The sequence below is a fragment of the Saimiri boliviensis genome, chromosome 6, assembly GCF_048565385.1.
Source record: "Saimiri boliviensis isolate mSaiBol1 chromosome 6, mSaiBol1.pri, whole genome shotgun sequence".
Classification (NCBI taxonomy): Eukaryota; Metazoa; Chordata; class Mammalia; order Primates; family Cebidae; genus Saimiri; species Saimiri boliviensis.
In genome coordinates this window covers 69493035-69503530 of record NC_133454.1, presented here as the reverse complement: position 1 = coordinate 69503530, position 10496 = coordinate 69493035, and positions in this window count along the sequence as shown.

Genomic DNA, 10496 nt, shown 5'->3' with positions numbered 1-10496 from the left:
CTCTACTTTCTGGGATTTTATCAGTAACTGGATCTGTCTGCTCTCACCTGGAGCTCTTTCCACACACAGCCTTTGAAAAACTGCTTTCCCAGTCGGGTGCAGTTCCCACTAGCCCTCCTAGGTATTGCTCTCCTTCACACTTGTTCTTTGGACACCCCAGACAGGGGGCCACTTGGGTCAATTCTTCTCTGGGTCTTCTATACCAAGCTAAGTGTTTAGGGAAAGTCTGCTGATTGGTCAGTAATTACAGAGAGAGAGAGAGAGAGAGAGAGAGAGAGAGAGACAGAGAGAGAGACAGAGAGAGAGAAAGGAACTGGGAAAGGTGCAGCCTGTTACTATGTGTGTCTTTGGACAAATCACTGCCTCTCTCTGAACCTCTGTTCCCTCTTGGTAAAATGGAACTCATAATCCCTGCCTCCCTCACAGCCTTGCCAGGGAGATGGATATGAAAGGGCCATCCTTTACAGAGTGGTCCACTGTGTCTTCGAATTCACTGTGTGTCTCTGGGCAAGATATGGCCCTCTCTGGGACCTCTTCACCTCTGATGACCAGATGACCCTGAGGTTCCTCCTGGCTCGGCCCCACCTCCAGGTGCTGCCCTGGCTCCTGCAAATGAAAGGCTGGTGTGTTGAGGGCCTGGATCTTCCCGGTGTCTCAGCCCACAGAGGCCCCAGCAGGCCCAGGCTAGGGTCCTTCCTGGGAGTCTCAGGGCTCCAGACTTCCTGGAGCCAGGGAGGGAGGGGCTGGGGCTGGGTCAGACCTGGAGCCCCCCAGAAGCTGCTGCTGCTGTCCTACCAACCCACACAGGAGTGGGCAGGCCACAGGGCATCCTGTGAAGTAGGGCAAACCTCGGGCAGGGGTTCTCAAACACACAGGCTCCAGCAGAGGGGCTGAGGACAGTGCTCTCGACTTGCCTCAGGCCCAGCTACACCCCAGATGTGCCTCTGGGTGAACCCAGCTTTCTCCTCTGTAGGCTAGGTGCCATTGGGAGGTCATGACAACTGTCAGTCACTCCCCCTGATGACTGCCCACCATCTTTTGCTCAGATTATGCCAGTGGCCACCTCGCTGGCATCCCAATTCTTTTTTTATTTTTTTTGAGACGGAGTCTTGCTCTGGCTTGCAGGCTGGAGTGCAATCTCGGCTCACTGCAACCTCTGCCTCCTGGTTTCAAGCAATTCTTCTGCCTCAGCCCCCCAAGCACCTGGGATTACAAGCGCACGCCACAACGCCCAGCTAATTTTTGTATTTTTAGTAGAGATGGGGTTTCACCATTCTGGCCAAGCTGGTCTTGAATTCCTGACCTCAGGTGATCAGCCCTCCTTGGCCTCCCAAAGTGCTGGGATTAAAGGCGTGAGCTGCCATGCCTGGCCTGCATCCCAACTTTCAAATGAAGCCTTTGGGTGTGTATGGCCAAGTTGTGCCATGTTTTCCACCTGAGATGAAGCAGCCTGAGGCCCGCCCTGAAGGCTGCCAGGACTGGGAGCAGGCTGGGATAACACCATCACTGTCAGGAAGGGATCCATTCAGCTCCAGACCCACTGTGCTTGGGGCCCTGGCACCGAGAGGGTCCTGTTCCTTCACCACTTCTTCCTGACCCTCCCCGCTGCCCCCCACCTTCTTCCCTATCTCTCTGCTGGGCAGTGGGGGACAGGTACTACCACCCTCAGTGACCAAGGCCAGCTCCCATGGCAATGGCCTTATGGAGCCACCACCCTAGCCCAGGCTGGCTTCCTTCCCCAACCCCCACTCTAGGAGTCCCCTCAGGGCAGAGTGTCAGGGATCAAGCCCCCCAATCTGGGCACTTGCCAGGCTGTGCACAGAACTACAAGTCAATTATTAACTTCAGGACGCAGCCCAGGAAATGGAAAGCCACTCAAACTGCAGTCCTAGCGGTAGGTTTCTCCTGCCCTGGGTCTCCCTAGAGCCACGGGGCTCCCCCATCCCAGCCACAAACACACAAGGTTATTTGTTCCTGGGTTTGGGCGACCTCAGGCAGGGCTTTGACACTGGCCAAGTTTGAGCTGGGCTGGAAGACTGGAGTTGGCTCCCCAGCCCCTCCATCATCCTCTGAGTGACCTTGAACAAGTCACTCAGCTCTTGGAACCTGTTTCCTCATCTGTAAAATGAGTATAAAGGTAGCTGTGCAAAGGGAGGTGATGAGCGGGGAAGGGAGGAAATGGAGGTGAAAAGTATCTGTGAGTCTTCCACTAACCCTGAGCACCTTCATCCATGCGGTACGGGCACAGGCTTGCTGTCTGTCTGGTCTCGGGAGGGCATCCTTCCCTCTCCTCCGCTCCTGAGGGGCAGATGCCACAGGAGGCACGAGTGTGCCAGCAGGGTCCTCACTCCAGCACCTGCTGGCCTTGCGGCTGCCCTCCCAAAACAATTGAGTTGTTGGCCACTGGGAAGCATCGAACACTCATGCTTGGAAGCTGACAACAGCTGCCTCTGTTAAAATGAAAATCTGTTCTAGACTTCCCGTGAGAGCTCAGTTGAGCTGGTGTCTTCATCTCTCAAGGGTTGGGATGGACAAATTGAATGATCTCAAACTTTTTTTTTTTTTTTTTTAAGCTGTGGAATCTTTAAACGAATTGATTGAATGCAGCTGCTCTGGTGGAAAAGGGAGCGAGGCATTTGCTGAACCCGCCGGCATCGGTGGTGGGCCTGGCAAGGCTTCAAGGTGTGGTGGCACCTGAGCAGCCCTTCACGATGGCTGGGATTTGGCCAGGGGAGACGTAGAAGGGACACTCCAGGTGGAGGGGCATACTTGGCCAAAAGCAGGGGGTGAGAGGGCAGGTCTGTGTGGAGGGAGATGGGGCCGGGGTGGAGGCTGGGCTGGAGCCAGGCTTCGTGGGTCCAATGGGGGTGTCTAGCATCCAGGCGTGTCCTGTCTAACAGAGGAGGCAGCTCTGCATCCACACAGGATACTCAGGGGTCTAAACAGTCTGAGGCGAAACACAGGGAGCTAAGCCCCATTTGGTCGGGGGGATCTGGACCAACTGGGGGTCAGGGAAGGCTTCCTGGGGAATCTGTGTGTGCCCGTGCTGCCTCCTAAAGTGAGCATCTGAACCGGAGGCTGTGCACACTCCTCAAAGGGAGGTTCTAAGCAGAGAAATGTGGTGTCCTGCCCTGCCCTCCCCATCCCAGCTGGGCCCCCACGTGCGGCCAGACTCCCTCTACTCAGCTGCCTCCAGCCTCACCCCGTCCAGTTCATTCTCAAAGCCCCTAGGATTGCCCCTCATAACCCCAGCTGATACCAAGCCCCGCACTGCTCTGCCCTCCAGGCTCCCCGCCACCCTCAGGGTCCAGTCCAGGCTTCCCATGGGAGGAGGGGAGACTGAGGCCTGCAGGATCCGAGTCCTGTAAGCTCAGCTTCCAAAAGGCGAAGAAAGGTGAGGCCCGGGGTGTGGGGGCCTAGCTGCCTCTTCCGGATGGGGCAGGCGGAACTTCCCGAGATAAGGGCAGCCCACAATGGGGGGCTGTGTGGTGTGGCGTCTCCCGGCCACAGGAAATGAGTGGCCTCCGCACCATTAATCTGCCACAGCCCGAGGCGTCCTCTGGAAAGGCGACTCGGGCTGGGGGGAGTCGTTCCTGTGCACCCCACCACCGGCCATCCCTGCCACTCCAGGCCTTCCTTCCAGGACCATACATGCAAGAGGAGGCGCGGGGGCGGGGGCGGGCGGAGGCAACCTGGGTGTGGGAAGCAGGGCCTGGGTCTGCCTCCTGAAAGAGCCCCAGCCACTGTGGAACCCAGGCAAGTGTGCCACCCTTTCTGGCCCCCTGACCCCTCACAGCTCCGCAAGTTCCTTCCTTCTTGGCTGTTCTTGGAGCCTGAGACAGCACATGCCTGTCATTCTTGTCTTTCTGCCCCTCATCACAAGGGCCCCTGGATACATGCTTTACCCAAATATGGGGGCTCTGATGGGACTTTAGGCAGCAAGCAAGGCTGCGGGGAGAGGTTTGGGGCTTTGTCAGCATCACTGCAGCTGCAGCTGAGGTCAGTGGGGAGAATGTGCAGCCCTGCACCATTCTGGGCCTCAGTTTCCCCTTCTGTACCAGGACAGGTGGGACTCAATGACCCTGTGCGAAGTGGGCTGCTGTGGTCAGTGACAAGGGACATGACAGCATGGAATTCTCACAGGTCTCTGACTTCCACTTTAGCCACAGACCAGCCAAGCGAATCCAGGTAAACCCTTTCTTGCCTTGGGCCTTGGTCTTCCTGTCTATAAAATAGGGTCCTTGCCCAGCCAGCTCAGAGGAATTCTGTGACAACAGGTGAAGATGGGGCCCCGTCTGCTCCAAGGGAGGGGTTGCTGCCTCTGAAGAGAGAGGGGTCCGCATTGAGGGGCCGGTCTGCCGGCCAGGGAGTGTAGCTCTTCCTGCCCGCACCCCCACCATTTCCCATCTGTCACTCTTGCCCCCAGCTCTTGGATGACCAGCCTGAGGCTGGCTTTAGTTGGCAAAGAGGTAAAGCTTCCCCAACCCAGGTGACATTCAAAACAAAGGACAGGACACAGGGAGCTCCTTAGATCACTACAACCGTCTCACTCATTGTTCAGATGGGGAATCTGAGGAAACAGGCGGAGAGTCTCCCAAAGTCACACAGGCTGCGGGTGGCAGAGAAAAGCCTGGAACACAGACCACCTGCTTCCCTCACCCTCCCTGCAGCTCTGGAACATTAGGGCTGGAGGGGCCTGTGGGACTCAGGAACCTGAGTTCAGAAAGTAGAAGGAGCTTGCCCAAGGCCACGTGGCTTGGAGAGTTGAAGCGGCACTTCCAGCTTCGCCCACCCCAAAGGCGGCTCTGCCTCCTGGACTCTGAGAGGCCAAGCGGCCGTGCCAGGGGACAACTTTCTCCTAAGCAGAGATAGGGATTCTCCTGGCATGAGGCAGCGAGCCCCCATCCCACGAGAGCTTCAAAATGGAAATGGCAGCATTCCATGAAGGCCTGCGGAGACCTGCGTGTGCATCTGAGTCTGTCTCAGCCTTCAAACCCTGTCCACCCTAGAGCAGCTGTGCGGCGACAGCCGATGCAGGTGGACCCAGCCCAGGAGAGTGGGCCTGGCAGAGACAGGGCTAAGGGGCATCAGCACATGGCTGCTGGCCACATGAGGGAGAATGGGACAGAGCAGGCAGAGAGAACATCCAGGAGAGGGAGGAACAGGGACCCTACTGCTTCTGAGCAGAAGATGGGGATCCAGTGATCTGAGAGGCGGGAGGGAGCCGGGGCAGGGGTGTCTGGCGAGGAGCCGCAGTCGGGCATCAGGGAGCATGAGGGAGGGAGGACTGGTGAGCCAAGCCTGAGGCTAGGGCAGAGGTGAGGCCAGGGGAAAAGGGGAAAGGGATGGAGGGGAGCATGCTGAGTGTGTTTCCATAGACATGGGAGGGAGTAAGGACAAAGGTGTCGGGATTGCGGGGCAGGAAGTGCAGGGTGGGGAGGGGCCTGGGAGAGGAGAGAGGGGCCCAGGGATGGGGTGTTGGAAGCCTCTTCTGCAGGACAGGGCAGGAAAAGGATGGCGCTAGAATGAGAGCAGCTGCAGGTGTGTGGGGAGTGACACAGGAAGTGAGGGCCCGCTCCCCATTTAGCAAGGAGGGTACTGTCTGATGAGAGCAGTGCACCATGAGGGGCAAAGGAGAGGGGCTGACAGGGGTGAGGGGTTCATCCCTGGGCAGTGCCTAACTAACCAGGAGAAAAGAGGCTTCTGCAGCACTGCTTTCTCCTGTGGGGCCCCGGCCCCTTCTGGAGGCCCTTCCTTCCCCTTCGTGGACCCCAGAGATCACTGGCTGCCTCTCTCCCTACCCTGGGGCCACCCAACCGTGCAGACCATGCAGACCGGACCCTCCTTCAGCCCCACCCCGCCCACTCCGCCCAGGCTGCACTGATTCTATCACATTTCAAAATTTTCCTGCCTCCATCCGGATCCAGTCCCTTCCCACCCACCCAGACATTCGTCCATTCACCCATCTACGCAGCTGCTGTGGTCTCAATGTGCCCCCTAAAGTCACACATTGAAACCTAAACCCAGTGTGATGGTATTTGAAGGTGGGGACTCTGGAAAGTGATGGCTCATGAGGGTGGAGCCCTCATGCGAGGATTAGAACCCTGGTAAAAGAGATAGCAGGGAGATTCCTCACCTCTTCTGCCATGTGAGGATGCAGCAAAAAGGTGGCAATCTCTGAACCAGGTAGTGGGTCCAGACACCGGGTGTGTCAGCACCTTTTTTTTGGTTTCTTTTATTTTTGCGAGACGGAGTTTCGCTGTTGTTACCCAGGCTGGAGTGCAATGGCGCGATCTCGGCTCACCGCAACCTCCACCTCCTGGGTTCAGGCAATTCTCCTGCCTCAGCCTCCTGAGTAGCTGGGATTACAGGCACGCGCCACCATGCCCAGCTAATTTTTATTTTTAGTAGAGACGGGGTTTCACCATGTTGACCAGGATGGTCTCGATCTCTTGACCTCGTGATCCACCCGCCTCGGCCTCCCAAAGTGCTGGGATTACAGGCTTGAGCCACCGCGCCCGGCCCCATGTCAGCACCTTTATCTTGGACTTCTCAGCCTCCAGAACTGTGAGCAATACGTCAGTTTTGTTTATAAGCCACCCAGTCTATGGTATTCTGCTATAGCAGCCCAAGGGGACTAAGATATCATCACATGGTCCTTAATAAGACCCAGCATCCACAAGAGGGGACCTTACTAGATGCCAAAGCAGGTGGCATAGATGGAAAACTTCTGCCCTGTTCCCCTCCCAGGGCTGTGGTGAGGTTCAAATGAGCTAATGGTCATGCACCTTCTGTGTGAACTGCTCCTGTGATAGCAGTCCTTTCTAAAGCAGGGGAGCACTGTGAGGCGAGTAGCACAAAGGCTTGACACCACCTGGTGCCTTCTGGGAATGGAAGGATTTCCTCTGGCTGAAGCCCCGAGAGAAGGAGGGGCGAGGCTGGAAGTGAAGACAGGGCCAGGTGTGAGGGCATGGGGGCTGGGTTAACGACCTTCAACTGCATTCTAAGGGTGATGGGGGGCAAAGAGAGGCTCTCCGGTGGGGAGGTGGCTGATGTGGACAGTCCGTGGTGTCTCCATCAGGAACACAGAGACCTTCAAAGAAGAAGACGCCACCGGAAGTGAGTAAGGCTGAGGCCCATCAGTAGGTGGAGGGGAGCTCTGGTGCCCCTCGGAGTTGGAGTCTGGAGCCATAGACAGGAGCTAAGCTGGAGAATTCTGTAAGGCACATACACCTAGGCATGATCCTTCTCCCTGCCCAGGCCCCACAGGCCCTCCTGACACAGGAGAGAACTCTAGATTGGGCCTGAGAAGGAAGAAAGGGGTGCTGGGGGGAGGGTGCCCCCTGCCCAGCATGTCTAGGGAAGCCTCACTTTAGAGTGGGATTCAGCTGGGACGGGAGAGCAGAGAAGGCTGGGCAGGGCCAGTTGTGCAGGGTGTTCACTGCACAAGGGCATGGGCTGAGGGGGTGAGTAGGAGCTGGGCGGGCACGGGGCTGTGACTGCCCAGATGGAGCACTTTTTTCTAGCTTTCTCAAAGACACCACAGAAGCTTGTTCGGCCCCGTAGCCATGGGAGAGCAAAAGGGGCCCCAAAACGGATTCAGCGCTGAGAAGGCAGGAGCCTAGTGGGGCCCAGCGAGATCTCTGTGTCTCTCGCTCCCTCAAAACACAACCCAATTTTCCTCTGGGCGAGGAGGGGAGCTGAGTCTTTACTGAGCTCCCTGAGGACCCAGCCTGTGAAGATGGTGCCATGCCGAGGCCCTGGCCAATTCGGGCACTGGGAGGCCCTGTGGCAGAGCCGTGTGGTTTGGCCAGGAGACGGGAGGTCTGGCAGGGCTGGTCCCCAAGCTCTGCTGCTGATCTGCCAGCCGGGCACTATCAGGCAGTCCCCCAGATGACGGTGGCCGCACTGGTGGGTCCCTACAGGAGGCAGCAAGGAGAGGGGAAGGGCCGGGCCTTGTCAGGCCCCTGTGTAGCAGGCAGTGGATCCGTTCCCAGAGTCCAGGGCCATCTCCCCGCCCTGGTGCTGGTGGCTGCTGTGAGTGGGGTCAGACATCTTCGTGCCCTACAGGAATGCCAATGGGAGTGGGAAGCCCAGGTGGGAGCTGAAGCCTGAGGAGGAAGGGATTCAGGAGGCAAGGACCCCTCGCCCCAAGTGAGGATGCTTTCTCCTCCTTCTCCCATGACTTTCTGGGTCCTTGTCTCACCCACACTTCTCTCCAGCCCCCGCACTCCCAGCCACTGTCCTCTGCACACCCAGATTCCAGAGGGCCTGTCTGTGTTGCCAGAGCCACGGCTGCCATCTGGAGAGCACTGGCCGCTGCAGGCTCACTGGCAGGCCACACATACCATCTCATCTAAGCCTCGTGACAGCTCCGCAGAGGACAGAGATGGCTCTTCTCAGTTTATAGACACAGGAACAGAGATCCAAAGAGGTCAAGTCGCTGCCTCAGCTTTTATCACGGTAAACAGTTGCGGCCACAAGGAATGCAGCCATTCCTAACAACTCTGTCATCTATGCTGGCCATCCATAACCAACAGGCTTCACTGGGCAGGCCCGGGGTCTAACTCAGGGCAGATGGGACTCTCAACACAGAGCCATCTTTGGCACTGTCTTCTGGAGCCACTAGGGATGCTGGCCCTCAGGCTCAGGCTCAGGCATAGGAATGTCACCCAACCGGTGCTCAGTCTGGAATGTTTTCTGCACTTCCGTAAACCAGAAAGAAGCCCCTGATGGCCAGGTGCAGTGGCTCATGCCTGTAATCCCAGCATTTTGGGAGGCCAAGACGGGTGGATCACCTGAGGTCAGGAGTTCGAGACCTGCCTGGCCAACATGGTGAAACCCCATCTCTACTAAATAATACAGGTAGTGTGCACCTGTAGTCCCAGCTACTCGGGAAGCTGAGGCAGGAGAATTGCTTGAACTTGGGAGGTGGAGGTTGCAGTGCACTCCAGCTTAAGCAACAGAGCAAGACTCTCTTTCAAAAAAAAAAAAAAAAAGAAAGAAAGAAAAGAAAAAAGCTCCTGATGGAAGTGGCACAGAGCCTCAGCCTGGCGGGGCTGCAGACCCCGGACTGCCCCTCTGGATCCTGGAGTTTCTAGCCCTCTATTCTGTCCCGTTCCAGGGGAGACTCCATCTGCACACCTGGAACCGCAACCTCCTGCTCCCTGGGAACCAGCCTTTGCATGCATGGACACAAACAGTTCCAGTTACTGAGAGTGTCTAGTTCAGACCTCTCCCAGTCCCCGCTGCCTCAGCACTGGTCTCAAAGCCCTGTGATTCTCAGAGAAATTCAGTGCTTGAAGGGCCTTGGGGACCCCTGAGTCCAACCCTACTATCAGAAAGAGAAGACTAGAGCTCTGCGAGGGGCTCAGCCTGGCCCAAAGCCACATGGCCTGGGAACACCTGTTCATTCATTCTCTCCCTTTCTGCCAAGTCCCCTCCCTTAGCTCAGCCCTCAGGGGCTCTATGATGGGGTCAACGTGGTTTTAATGCCCAAGAGTAAAGGGGCTTTCACTCTGCCCAGGATTTAAGTTCAAGATCCTTGGCCTGGTGTGTCAGACTCTGGCCCTGCCACCTGTTCCTAACGGGTCCCCTATGACTGCCACCCCTCACTCAGCTAGGCTTAAGCTACATATGCATCTTACACATCCCAGCTCCCTACTGCAGCACCAGTGACCACCCATCAGCAGGCCAGTGTCCCAGGTCCGAATGTACCTGAGTCACATGCTCTCCCCAGTCCAGTCACCTATGGCCATGTCACATGGTCACCATGGTTGCCAGGACCACTAGGGGGAAGTCCTCAGAGGAGGGGGTTAGCATCACAGTGAAGACCAGATGACTTCTGTTGGGGCGGACCAGTGAGCACTGGATGGCAGAGCTCCTGGGCCCTCAGAGTCATCTAATCCAAATTCAGCCTTGTTAAATCCACCGGCTGGGGCCAGAGAGGGCCAGCGACTCACCTGAGGCCACACAGCACATGGGTGATAACGCTACGCAGGAGTGGCATTCAGGGAGCCCTCACACCGGATTCCACAATCGACAAGGCCCTGTCACCCCCAGTGCTTCATGGAATCCTCACAATGACTATATGAAGTAGTCCCTAGAATCCTTATTTCCAGATGGGTAAGTAGGGACTTTGAGGGCATGCTACACAGCTATGGAGTGAAACAACAAGGACTGAACCCAGGTCTCCGTCTGAAGCCAAAATCTTGGGCTCTTACGGTTGTACAATGTTATGAATGTTATTAACGGCATTGAATTGCACACTTAAAGTGGCTATAGTAGCAAACTTTGTGTTATGTATACTTTATCACAATTAAAAAACAATAATGCAACACAACAAAAGCCATTAATTGTACATTTTAAATAAGAGAATAGTGTGGCATGTGAATTATGTCTCAATAAAGCTGGTTTAGAGAAACAAAAATGTCCTGGGCTCTTAACCAGGACGTTCTGCAGGCTCTTGTGTCAAGGAGCACGAAGAACAGCAGCGT